Source organism: Lampetra fluviatilis, chromosome 30 (assembly GCF_964198595.1).
Source record: "Lampetra fluviatilis chromosome 30, kcLamFluv1.1, whole genome shotgun sequence".
Classification (NCBI taxonomy): domain Eukaryota; kingdom Metazoa; phylum Chordata; class Hyperoartia; order Petromyzontiformes; family Petromyzontidae; genus Lampetra; species Lampetra fluviatilis.
The window spans coordinates 10,144,259-10,158,150 of NC_136304.1; the positions used below are offsets into that span (position 1 = coordinate 10,144,259).

Below are 13,892 nucleotides of genomic sequence, written 5' to 3' on the forward strand. Positions count from 1 at the left end.
GATGTTAAATTTGACCCAATGCAGAGACCGCAGTGGTGGGTCCTATATGGGCAGTTAAATGCAAATCTTAAGGCCGAATGATATATTGAGTCAAGCTTCTTCAGAACATTACTGGGTGCTAATTTATAAACGATGTCGCAGTAATCAAGGAGAGGCATTATGGTAGCTTTTATCAATTCTAAACGGAACATAGGTGGAAAACAGTGCATGTGTGCGTCGTACGCATACCCCCCACTCTTCACGGATTGGATGGAGAAACGTTGTGTTACAACTTAACTGGGCAATTCGAACAAAGCAAAGAGAGGTATCCATTTGGCGTTTGAACATCTTAACAGCTGTGTTATTTTTTTATTTAAAGCTTTCGTGGCTGCAGGGATTCATATTCTTGGTTCTTTTTTTTATTGTTTTATATTCATATTATTTTATTATTTCCCTTCTACGTGACTTTACCGAAAGAACCAAGAATATAGCTGTGTTATTGCCAGAAAGGGTAAAGCCGATTCTTAGTTTTCAGAGGTGAGGAACATTCTTTGCCACGGTGCGCGGACATCAAGACGTCATCCTCACTCATGAATGGCCAGGCTCTGGTAGCACCTGACGCATAGGTACGCGCACGTACGCGCGTTAAACGTACACTTCATGGGGTTAGTCGGTGAAGTGTGGAGTGTCTCTGGACGTTGGGGAAAAAGAGCAAAATACCTCAGTTGGCTTTACCTGGTAAAACAAATGTTTAGTTGACTTTTTATTTCACACCGTACGTAGCCAACCCTGCTAATCGGAGGTTGAGCTGATAAACCCACAGGTATTAGCAGACACATTTCATGTTACACAGTAGTACAGGCAGTAGAGGGACAGCCCTGCGGGAGCGCCTCCACTCTCATGAGTTCTCTCTCTCGAGCTCATCCAGAGGGTACTTTAGCCTTCTCTTCCACGTTGGTCAGTGGTCTTGAAAGAGGTGGCCAGATGCGGTGGGTTTATAAGAAACGCGCACCATTGATTCGACTGCCGTGGCGGGGATAACGGAACCGGCGACCTGCATTGCAAAGTCCGTCGTGCTGATCGTCGCCACGACGAGAGCTTCCCACCGCAGGAGTCATTTGTATTTCAAATTGGATTACCCGCAGACAGAAGTGGGGCTGTGGTTGTGGGAAAACAAAAAAACCTCGCTGGGTTATCGACAACATTGCGGACAACCCCAAAGAGTCGTAAATGCATCATCATTCACATCTGCTCGCGTATGATTCTATTGATTTAACGAAGGTTGTACCAAATACGGCTGTGTTTCCAAGGAACACTGTAATGTGATACGTTTTAAAACTTACTCTTTGGTTCTTTTGGTAAAGTCACGTAGAAAGAAAATAAATTAAGTAATATAATACGACGTTTCGATTACAACACAAGCAACCGTCATCAGGTAGAACTAAATTAGAGAGAGACAAAACACTTTACCGACTTTACCGAAAGAACCAAAGAGTAATTCCTGCAGTCACGAAAGCTTCAAATCAAGGTTAAAAACATTGTTATAAATAGTACATTTCAATCCTAGTTTGAACAGCGGTTGATTTAGACCAATCTTACCTCCTTTGTCAAAAACACTGTGCTTATAATGTATGCAAGATGCAGCTAGTTGCTTTGTTTTGTTGATACTGTTTGTGCGGTCAAACCACGTATCCCGTGTTTGTGTATCCTACGTTTGATTCAACTGTAGACATTAGTTTTGTGTAGGCATGTGAGATAATTTAGGGTGTATGTGCGTGTGTGGGGAGCGGTTTGTGTAGCGGTTAAACCCGGCGACCCGAGTTCCATTCGTGCTCACGGCCAACACCGGTGAATATTATTTGAACCGGTCCTGGGCCTCCCCCTAGGTCGACTCAGCCTCAAATGAGTACCTGCTGAGATGCGTAAACATCGCCACTGGGGCGTGGTGCTGGCCACCCACCCACCCCCTCGTGTGCCGTCCCGGCCTTCATAAGTGCTCGCTAACAGCACTTTCCCCAAAAAGTCGATTAAGGCTTTACGAGGGATCATTGTTTTCTGTCTTTGCATTAGTCTGTACATGTGTATACTTGGATCTAAAGTTTATACATGTGTTAAGCGGCATGTTTAGGTAACAGTTATTGCTGTCAATTGTTACTCCCTTAACTTTTGAAAGAAACGTTCTGTACATTTACTCAATAATTATGTATTTATTGTCGTACCATAAACTCCCTAACACTACGTTAAACGCGTTACTGTATTTGGCGATTGATGCTGCTGCTGCGTTGGCCGTGGTGCACAAGCACAAATTATCATACAACCTCAACACGTTTGTCAACAACACTGTGGCCTTAAAAAAATCTAAAGGTATATAACAGGCGACGTTTCGGGCAATGGTCCCTTCTACACAGCGCAACACTCCAGTCTCGCCACTGTTTCGGGCTCGGTGAAGATGACAACATGGCCGACAATCTGAGCCGCGTGCTAAATTCCAGGCGGGGAACTCAAATGGTTTGATTGATAAAAAGTAATTGTTATGTTCACGGTACAGGAATCAAATTGTACATTTGAAAATCAATTACAGTTGTGTTTATGAACTTAACGCAGTAGAAATTAGACAACAAAAGTTCACGCTTGAATTGATTTTTAAACCCTGCATCCAACGGGTTAACAAACTGCTGCCGAAGCTGCCAGGCAAGTGCAATTTGTCGTTCAGCGTTTATATTCATGGCTGCAGTGCAGGATGGTGGAGAACAGGGCCATAGAGCAGTGGCCAGGACCGGTTTGCAGTGTATCGAAACGAAATTATCGCCCGTGGCTCGCAACGTGGTGCACAAAACCAGTGGAAAACTGTTACGCCCCCCCCTCCTATTCACTAGCCATAACGGTCTTTTCTTCCTCTTCTCAAAGTGAGTGCAATCAATGTGATGGATATTCCGCGATGCTCTCACAGAAAAGAAAAACAGCCCAGAACAAGACCATGGAGCACAGCGTGCTACATCTTCTGCATTCCGTCTTCATTTTCTATTTAACACTGAGCGATGCTCAGATTCCGGGAGGCCAAGAGAACAACTCCAGCAGGTGAGGGAATGCTCTCAGAATTGTCAGATTTGCTCACTGCTCAAGCTAATGTTCTCATCAGTCACCAGGGCTGGAAATGGGAAGAAATTACTGGGGGGAACTCATCAATGATTCCCCCCCCACCCAACCCGCGACTAGATCTGAGGAAGAGGGGCATGAGCAGGAGCTTAGCTCTGTGTGTGGGTCTCTGTGCCTGTCTGTGGGTCTCTGAGAGTATATGTGGGTCTCTGTGTGTACGTGGGTCTCTATGTGTGTCTGTGGGTCTCTCTGTTGGTCTAGGGGTCTATCTGTGAGTCAATCAATACAACAGTCGGGTTCAAAATGTCACTCCCACCACGGCGTTCCGGGGCATTTTGGCCTATTCCCACCACTGGTAGTCACTGTGTGCAGCTTTAGATAACACGGCGTTTTGGAAGACACCCATATTGCTTTGCATGCATTTTTGGTGGAGTATTTGTGCAAGTGCTACTCTTAAACATTAGCCTCGGGGAAACAAATAAACATCTCTTTTACTTGAGAAACCACGTTCACAGCTGAATATATACACGTGGTTAAGTGGTATGGCTAAAATTTATGTTTTTTACTATCCAGTGTCACAAGATGAAATGATCTGACGAAAAAAACAAGTGTAAAACTATACAGCGAACGATTGAAACCGAGTAATAATACAATTATATGAACATATGTTTTACAGGCCACAAGAGATCCACGGTGTGACCCGTAATTCAAAGACAACCTCTCCTTCAGCCGAACAGATTGTGGTGACTCTGTGCGAGAGAGTAAATAAGAGCGGCACTCCCAGCGGTGCCGTCTCCCGGGAGAATTTGCTCTCAAACCTAATACGTCCACGACTACCCCACACGCAGCAAGCTCCCACGTCACAACCTCCGATGGGCACAGCAAACCCAGCCACCGCACACATCCCTGGCACCTTTGAATTTGAAACAGCTCAACCAGGTACGGAGCAACAACACACGTACAGGCCAAGCCTGAATTCTCAACCAACGCCAACTCACACACGAAACCCAAATGCCACTCAACCGCAAACACACCTGCCCGGTGAACATACGCCAGAATCCCCGACAGCGCACACACTCCAGCCGGGCACGGACACAACCACCGCACGCGCACCCGCAACATTCACACCAGAACCAACAGCACGCAGCCAAAGCGTACATAATGGGAACACAACGCAACCCTACACATCCCACGATAACACACAAGGAAGGACACGTCAGCCACCCATGTCTCAACCTTACGATGCCCATCACCTCTCAAGCCCAGCACCCATCATCCGCACTACTCTGTCTGCTGACAGCGACACCACAACTGTGGATAAATCGATAACTTCGGAAAATACGACCCCACCACTTAGTCTCTTTGCTTCTAAAGAATACCCAACAAACTCCCCCGAGGACGCGTCCACGACGCATCCTGCCATTTTTCAAACACCGACACCGAGCACGGCACTGCATTCCAGGCGCGACCGCCGCAAGCCATCGACCCTCATCTTCTGTTCGGGCCTCCCAGTTTCTCCTACGAAACCTTCGATTTTGAAATGGAAGAAAACGTTGGCGGTGTGGGCAATGAGTCGGGCGTCGCCCAGTACCGTCAGGCGGGGCCGTGCGACCTGGATCCCTGCCACCACCCTCAGCCGCCCTGCCGTGCACCGTGGCAGCGCGGCGGCTGTCCATGCGACACGTCGCCGGTGCGTCTGACGGCGCCTCGGCTGCTCGCCGTCGTGCCAGTGAGCGAGTCGGACGTGGAGGTGCGGTGGTGCTCCCCTCGCTCCAGCGTGCGGGCGTTCGCGGTCGCCTACCGCGCCGTGGACGGCGAGCCGGCGCACAACGCCGGCTCATCGCTGCTCGTACACGCCACCTGGCGCAGCCACGTGCTGCGGGGCCTGCGTGCAAATGGGCGCTACCAGGTGTGCGTGGCGGCCATCGGCCGGTCGGGTCGCAGTCGCTGCTGGGAGACCGAGCGATCGTTTGGTGACGCGGACGCCGCCGCTGCCGCCACGGCCGAGTTCACCGCGCCCGCCGGTGGCCCATGGCGACTCAACGCGGCGATCGTGGCGGCCGTGTTTCTGGTCGAGCTGGGATGCATCGCCGTGCTCTCGCTGTGCCTTCATCGTGTTCGAAAGGCACGCGGCAGGAGGGAAACGCCGCCGCCTCCACCAGCCATGCTCATTTCTTACAGCAGCACGGAGTTCCTGAGCGTGAGAAACCAAGCTTTCCTGGAAATCAAGGATGAGCTCGCTTGCCCTCCTTCACTTACCTGTCCCTATAGGCAGTAGCTTTCGGTACCTTATCACTTGGCATGGAATCACATATTTTAAAATGCTATGGCATCAGCATAGCATTATGTTGCACAGCCAAAAATACTGAAAACACACACTGTGAAAAAGCAATCGTGAACTCTTTACCTTGCGTTTTCTTTAACAGTGTTATTATGCATACAATTCCTAGAATTAGGTTTAGGCACCTGCACACGTGTCTGCTGAGAGCACTGTAGCAGTGCTAATCACGCCAATATTTGTCAATTGATTACACATAATCATGAACTTGAACCATGGATTAATTATTCTCCTGACCAGATTTTGGGTCATGGACCTTTGGGCCCTCTTCCATTCCCTTAATATTAAGCTCATGATTTGTCAGCACTCACGAGGCTTGGCTATGGGCCTCGTGAAGAGCCCCTACACACAACTTACTGCACGGTGTTCCAGCAAGCAACCAGGACCAACCAATACGCTCAAGAAGCGAGTGCTTTATCATGTCAATCACAAGGAGTGATCACATATCCATACTGAGTGACTGCAGCATTTTGCAGACTCAATGCCACATGAGCCATGCCATTATGGATGCCGGCCAAGGCCGAGAAATCGTTTAATATTTTATTTGTATATATTCCAGCTTGGGACAATTGCTTGAAACAGATATCGCGTTGGCAGTGGTCCTGTGTAGAACATTGATCTAAAACATGGCAGCATAGATGACAAATGTTTGTCTGCAAAGTGTAAATACGTAACATTGTCCCCCCCCCCTACTTTACGCAAGAGTGCAGAAGTGTGGTCACCATATCTACGCCTTTATATAAGGAACGAAACAGGTGAACTTCTCCACAAATCTGGCAGTCGCCTGATGAAGCTAGTTCTAATTACTGGCGAAACGATTGTAAATGTTGTGGCTTGGCTCTCCAACACACTGGTGTGCTGTACTAGTGACGAATTGGCCACGTTCTGTTTACGTGTCAACCCTTACTAGTTGGCTGTGTCGGGTGGTAGTGGGTTTTAACGACACATTTATATATTTATGCGATCTAACCCCAAACCCCCCCCCTCTATTATGGACATAACATTGTGCATATTCTTTGGGTCTTTCGATAAAGTCACGTAGATAGGTTCAAAATTCATAAAAAAAAAGAACAAAAAACCACGACATTTCGATCACAACACAAGCGATCGTCTTCAGGTGGAAAAAAGGGGGGAAAGCTCCCAAAGGCAAGCTGTTTTTAAAGTTTTAAGATGGGCGTAGCACAAGTGTCAACTTGAAGCGCGCCCAATGAAGTGGGTGGGGCACAAGGGCCCTGGGGCCAGCACAAGTGGAGATGGTTACGTTAGTAATTTTGAAACCAGATTGTATGGTTTACCAAAAATTCATAAAGAAGGTACACCTCTTTGTCCCATCGTCTCCACCATTGACTCACCCACCTACAAACTGGCCCGATTTCTGTCTGAGACCTTGCAACCATTCACTGGTAAGACCACCTCATCTGTACTTAACTCAGCTCACTTGGTATCGTTAATTAATGACATCTCACTATCTTTAGGTGATTTGCTCATTAGTTTCGATGTAGTTTCTTTGCTTACCAAAGTTCCTGTGCCCGACACCATTGCAATCATTGAAGATTTGGTCCAACAAAGATTGAATGCTGATGTTCCGGCCCTGGTGAGACATTTCCTCACCAATACATATTTCACCTGGAATCGAACATTCTACAAACAAGTTGAAGGCACCCCAGTGGGTTCTCCCTTATCTCCGGTTGTAGCCAATATTTTCATGGAAACATTTGAGACAGACGCCATCCAGGCATCCACTTTACGCCCTTCCTTGTGGAAGAGGTACGTAGATAACACGTCCGTCATCTGGCCACATGGCCGACCAGTTCTGAACCAATTCTTCAACCACATGAATTCCATACACCCAGCCATCAAATTCACCATGGAGGTGGAAAAGGATGGCAAGCTACCATTCTAGGATGTTCGAATCGAAAAGAGACCAGATGGTTCAATGGGCCACTCTGTCTACAAGGAAAGCAACCCATGCTGATGCCTACCTAAAACCGGACTCCCACCATCATCCATCCCAGAAAAATTCCCTCAACAAAACTCGATACCATGGAGCTCGATGTATCTCCAACCATCATCACCTAACCAGTGAACTGGAACACGTGCACAAAGCTCTCAAGACGAATGGATATTCTGACTACACAATCCATAAAGCTATCACCCCAACCGTTGGGAAAGAACCATCTGAGGAACTAATCAAAACCATCACTTTGCCATATATAGCAGGGGTCACCAAAAATATTTCCAAAATCATGAGCAAACGCAAGATCCAGGTTCGATTTAGCACAGTGCATAAAATTCGTGATCTGATCCTATCTGTGAAGGATAGGATCCCTGACATGCAATACCCTGGTGTCTACGAACTAAGCTGTGTCTGTGGCAGTAGTTACATTGGGGAAACTAAGCGACATGTCTCTGACCGTGTTCGTGAGCATAAGGCAGATTTGAAACACGGGAGGACCAACACTTCAGCCGTGGCTGATCATTGTGTTAATGCGGTTGGCTCACACGACATTTATTTCTCTAATACGAAGGTACTTTGCAAGCCCACTGGCTATCAACAAAGATTCCTTCATGAAGCCATCGATATATATAGACACAGACACAATTTCAACCGAGAGGATAGGTACAAACTCAGCAATCATTGGAAGGACGTCATCGAACAGTTTAAGTCATAACTGGCTGTGATGTTTCCATCTTGTCACCTTCCGATGTTAGTTTTATTTATTTTACTAATTTCTCCAGGGCTCCTGCGCCTACCCTTCTCTTGATTCATTAACATAACCATCTCCGCTTATGCTCGCCCCAGGGCCCTTGTGCCCCACCCACTTCGTTGGGCGCACTGCAAGTTGACACTTGGGCTACGCCCATCGTAAACCTTTCAAAACAACTTGCCTTTGGGAGCTTTCACCCCTTTATTCAACGGGTTTATTCCACCTGAAGACCATCGCTTGTGTTGTGATCGAAACGTCGTGGTTATTTTAATTTTGAACCTATCTACGTGACTATTCCGAAAGACCCAAAGAATATGAATTCCTGCAGTCACGAAAGTCAATATTTATAACATTGTGCAGTTTAAAAATGCAGCATATTATAATCTCTGTTGGTGTAATGTTCGAGCCAGACTCATTGAGCATGGCAGGAAGTTACATTCGCAGTACATTTGTATATCCAGGGCTTTGTGATAACGATAGTGCCACCGCTGTGATGGAGCTTAAACTGTAAGTGTGATGTTAACTCCTTAGCTACTCAATTCTATAACAAACTTTTTCTCACGAATATTAACATTGCCAAGTTACGTGTATCTTAATATCGTCAGTTTCACTTGCATATTCCAGCCACATACATTGCATTTCTGTCAGCAGACATTGCCACATTCGTAAAACATTCCACTCAATCGAATCTTCCTTAAGTTATCGAGTACGGTTATTATAAGTGCTTAAATCACAATCGTGTTGTTTTCTCGATTTAAAACAATGAAATAAATAAAAACAACAACGTGGGTGACAATCATCAAATGTATGCAACCACTGAGTATTGTTCACGAAAACACATTCATAAACGTATCAAACCAAATGATCGCGATGTAATAATATAGATTCATTCAAATAATGCACAATTCGAGGAGGGAGCACTTGCCATGCCCTGAATGAATGTCCAATTGGTCATTTTCGTTCCTAATTATTTTTCTGTCAGTCTCGCAGCAGTTTTGTCTCGCCAATAGCATCCCATACATGTGTCAAGGAGAGCTGACACACGGTTGCAGGGGATTCGTCTTTTATTCCTTTCCTCCCATCCACACCTGTCCCCAGCCGTCCCAATCTCGTTCCAGCCAACGACCTCCTCTTCCCGCTCGTTCTCTCCCTTCTATCTCCTCACCTGCTCCTCCTCCTTCTGTTACCATCCCATTCCCTCTCCTATTGGTGGGAATCCATCCCCTGACACCCCTACACATGGGCGCCACGGTGGCGAGATGTTAACTAATTCGCCTAGTATACATGAGGTCGTGTGTTCGATCCCAACCCTGACGCCTGCTATATATTTGGAGTTTGAATGTCCACTCTCTCCCGTGGATTATTCTCCGGGTCCTCCGGTTTTTCCCCTCCACATTTAAAAATAACAACGTGCGTTTAGAGTATTTGGCTGCAATAAATTGCCACACGATAAGCCACTTCGTCGAGCTATCATTTGTGGCCAGGTTGCTGATGAAAAGAGATGTATAGCTCAGTGGGCCTTACCTGGTAAAAAAAACAAGTTGAGTTTACATGACATTGGATTCAGAATGTTAGACAGACCGCGTAGCCTCGCGGTCACCTAGGGAACAGCCTTGGAAAAAAAAATAACCATGGGACCCTTTTTGTGAGTATGATAAAAAAGAGGCTGTACAACATACCCTTTCCGGCAATAATTGTTTAGTCATTTTGTTGTACTGTACCTATTACGGCGATTTAACTATCACACGAGAGAGTGGTGTCTAAATCATTATTAAATAATACACTGTGAGCATTGCTAACGAACAATTCCAGCCCGTACGTTGCAATGTAACCACGCGCATGTACATACATTACTGTATGTTGAACTTCTTTCACACCGTTTGTAGCCCCAATCGGGCTCATTGGAGGTGCGGTGAGTTGGGGGGGATAACGAACACACAAAAAGCAGTTCATCACATGCCCTCTGCTGGTAGCATCTAAGCATTTACCCCGCAAGTATTTATTTGTCAAATTACTTTTTCCACCTTCCTTTTCTTCTAATCGTACGCGTAGGATGGGATGGCAAGGCGAGCCGAGCGACATTAGCAGTGTTCATACCGAGAGAGTATTACGCCAATTCCATCGGCCTCTTCGAAGGCTTTACGGTCCGATGCCAACTCGACGATGCCCTCCTGGATTACGTGACCCACGGTGTTGGGCATCGGGCGGTGCAGGGGGTGGCAGTGGCTGGGGTCACGCGGGCCATGGTCTCTTGTGACCGCAGTCACAATGCCGACTCGTCTTCATTTTGCATCAGTGAAGAAGATCTCCTCCCCCCCTCTTTTAAAAAAAGTCTATAAATATTTGTAACGATAGGTTGTACTTGGCTTAAAGAAAGGAACGCAGTAAATGTGCCATCGTTGCCACAACGTTGGCACATTTACTGGGTGCCGTACGTAGCCAACCGTGCACGGCAGTTCCTCTGTATCTACCGTCATATCTTAGAGTACGGTAGTTACTCTATATCTTTGGAACTATTCTGCAGTTGAAAATAGACAGAGCAGCGACATTTCTTAATTCTCAATATATTGCACGGATTTCCAGTAAAAATTGGAAAGTTGGGCCAGCGTTGGTCCAACGGTTTCAGCCACATGCCAACGCTGCCCCAAACGTGCCAAGTTTACCGGGAATTCGTGCAATATATTGAGACACAATAAATGTAGCTGCTCTGTATATTTGCAACTGCGGAGTAGTTACAAATAAACAGAGTAACTGCACTCGGTATATTTCGCACCTCCGAATGACACGGTTTGCTCTGTACGCTGCGAAAAGAAGTTCAGCGTTCATACGTTGATATTCTACAGTGCAGTTCAATGACGAAGTACAGCTTTCCCTCGCTTTATGCGGTAGTAGAAAGTATGCGTTCCACAAAACGGAGGGCGCACAAAGTGACACGGCACGAGGAGACAGCTGCCTTCCGAGTAGCGCACACAGTGCATACAACACAACACAGACAAAGATCCCCCTCGTATATCCTTAGCAGACTGTTGGGGCAAGTATTGCTAGTTAAATTTCGATTTAAAGCTTTCGTGACTGCAGGGATTCATCTTCTTGGTTCTTTCGGTAAAGTCACGTAGAAGGGAAGTAATAAAATAATAAAAATAAAACATAATAAAATAAAATAATAACATAAAATAAAATAATATAATAATATAATATAATAATATAATATATTGCTAGTTAGTAGCACTTATGAAGGCCGGCACGGTACACGAGGGGGTGGGTGGCCAACGCCACGCCCGGCCGACCTTCGTCTCCCCGGCGGTGACATACACACCGCACCAGGTACTAATTTGAGGCTGAGTCGACGTAGGGGAGGCCCAGGACCGGTTTCGATAATCGCCACGGATGGTGGCCGTGAGCGGAAATCGAGTCGCCGGGTTCTTAGCGCAACGTGTAAACCGCTACACCACCGCTCCCCACGGCACACACGGCACACACACCATGTTGCTCCGCGTCCGACCGCACAGCCGCATGTTGAGTGAATTCAAACCGCATAGAGCGAATTTTGTGTACAAATGGGTTCCCCACATGTACGCGACATCGCACAAACAGAACCCGCACAGAGCGATGGAAACCTGTACAGTGGTGTCGGCTTCAGTATCAGAAATGTGTTTTAAATGTATCTTAGAGAAATCTGATAATCTACGAAGCTCTGTTATTAACATATGTCCAGTAGGGGCGGGTCAACATGACATCACGGTGTCCCCAATCGTGAGATTAATTTCAGCTTCATTCATCGCAAGGCACGCAGCTTACTTCAAACGAGGACATTTGTGCTGCCTCTTGACGAATCTATTCTCGGCAATGTCCCGTCAAAGATATTGTCTCGAGAGAGTTTGAGGACAATGTGTTCTCCCCACAAAAGTCAAGTCGGCGCGTTCGATATTATTCTTGCAATGCATCGTCGTCACAGTTGGAGGGCTGTGACAGGTTTAAATAAAGTAACACGGGCAAACGCCAGGCTTAAGGTGAACATTTTTAATCTTTACCGAAACTATGTCAAACAGTCTCCGCTTGTCACGGTTGCTATGTTTAATTTTCCCCGTTGCTACCAGTTGTGAACGAAACACGTGTTTTTTGTTGTTGCTGCTTCAAATGCACACCCCACATCGGTTGCATCTTATTGCGTGCTGGAATTCTTTCGCACAGTACGTAGCCAACCGTATTAATCGGAGGTGCGGGCTGTGGACAAACAAACAACATTTAGTTCTATATTAATGTTCGGCGAGTGACAGGTCAGGTCAGTGATGCCAGGTCATCGCTGTCAGGAATTTTCACAAGTGATATTGATTGTAAACGAAGTCGTCCAAATGCTTTGTAATTCCAGATGCCTTGAGGCTCATTCTGCAAAAATCCAGATGCGGGCGATGAGTGGAGGGGGGGTGTTTTGGTGACTGTTTTAAAGCTCGTGAGTGTACAGTAAAACTATTAGATTTGTATTTTATTTTACCGGGTAAGGCCCACTGAGCCACGCAGCTCTTTTTCAGAAGCGACCCGGCCATCACAAATGATAGCTCAAAGAAGTGGCCTATCACGTTGGAAATGTATATCAAAACAAATACTCTCAACTCATACTCTTTGGCTCTTTCAGTAAAGTCACGTAGGTATAAAATAAAATATATTAAATCGCGACGTTTCGATCGCAACACAAGCAATCGTCATCAGGTTGGAAAACCACAGCAAGACATTTTTTTTGCTGAAGTGGGAGAGAGATACCGTGGTCAGAGGTTATATAGGTAAGAGAGGGGGAGGGGAAAGGGAGGGGGGTAGGGGAGCGTTGCGTGGACGCGAGGAGAGGGAGACGTGAAGCTAGGACGGGGGGAAGTGGGCGGGGCTGGAAGGGGGAGGCTGAGAGAGCTGGGGATGCGTGGTCCTCCACCTGATGGGGATGCGTGGATTTCCCACCTGATGATGATTGCTTGTGTTGCGATCGAAACGTCGTGATTCATTTTATATTATACCTACGTGACTTTACCGAAAGTACCAAAGAGTATGGATCCCTGCAGTCACGAAAAGTTCAAATCTAGATTAAATACTCTCAAAGCACGTTTCTAAATGTGGAGGAGAAAACCCGGAGGAGCCGGAAAAAAATCCACACGACCATGGGGAGAACATGCAAACTTCAAATATACAGCAGGCGTCAGGGTCGAACCCGCGACCTCCTGTATACTACGCGAGGTAGTTAACATCTCGCCACTGTGGCGGGCCTCGTATAGATATCTCTGCAGCCAAGAAGAGGGTTGATGTTGGGAGAGAATAGCGACCAGTGAGCCTCAGGATTAAAAATCAAACCTCTGTCAGCCAATTTCAGTCCAAGTTTCGTCCACTCCATTCCACCGAAACAGCCCTTCTCAATTGTCCAGAACCATCTTGCATAACTCCTTCAATACCCGTTCTCATTCTTCTCGACCTTTTTCCGCCTTTGATATTGTCGCTCTCTCCGACCTCGGCATCTCTGGGACTCTTCTCTCCTGGCTCGAGTCTCACCTTGCATCTCGCACATCCTCCTACGGTCACTCCGTATCCCCTCCCCTTTCAGTGTCGGTGTTCGGTGGGCTGTCGGTTCTGGGTCCCTTACCATTCTCTCTCGCTATTTCGCCTCTTGCATCTATTATCTCCTCTATGTGCTTCCCTCGTCATTACTTTGCTGACCATGCCCACATTTTCTTCTCATTTCCTGCATTCACCCCCTGACCTTTCCTCGCGCATCTCCTCCTGACAGGGCGCCA

General features: G+C 46.8%; 1 protein-coding gene across 1 annotated transcript in view; it reads left to right on the forward strand.

Annotated features, from left to right (window-relative positions):
• The first annotated feature begins 2,931 nt into the window (after positions 1–2,931).
• The window catches only part of LOC144943265 (equilibrative nucleoside transporter 1-like), an 80,047-nt gene continuing 69,086 nt past the window's right edge, over positions 2,932–13,892 (forward strand). Inside the window, exon 1 of the mRNA XM_078870603.1 lies at positions 2,932–3,057. The gene's annotated coding sequence lies outside the window, so the exon portion shown is untranslated. The remainder of the gene's footprint in view (positions 3,058–13,892) is intronic.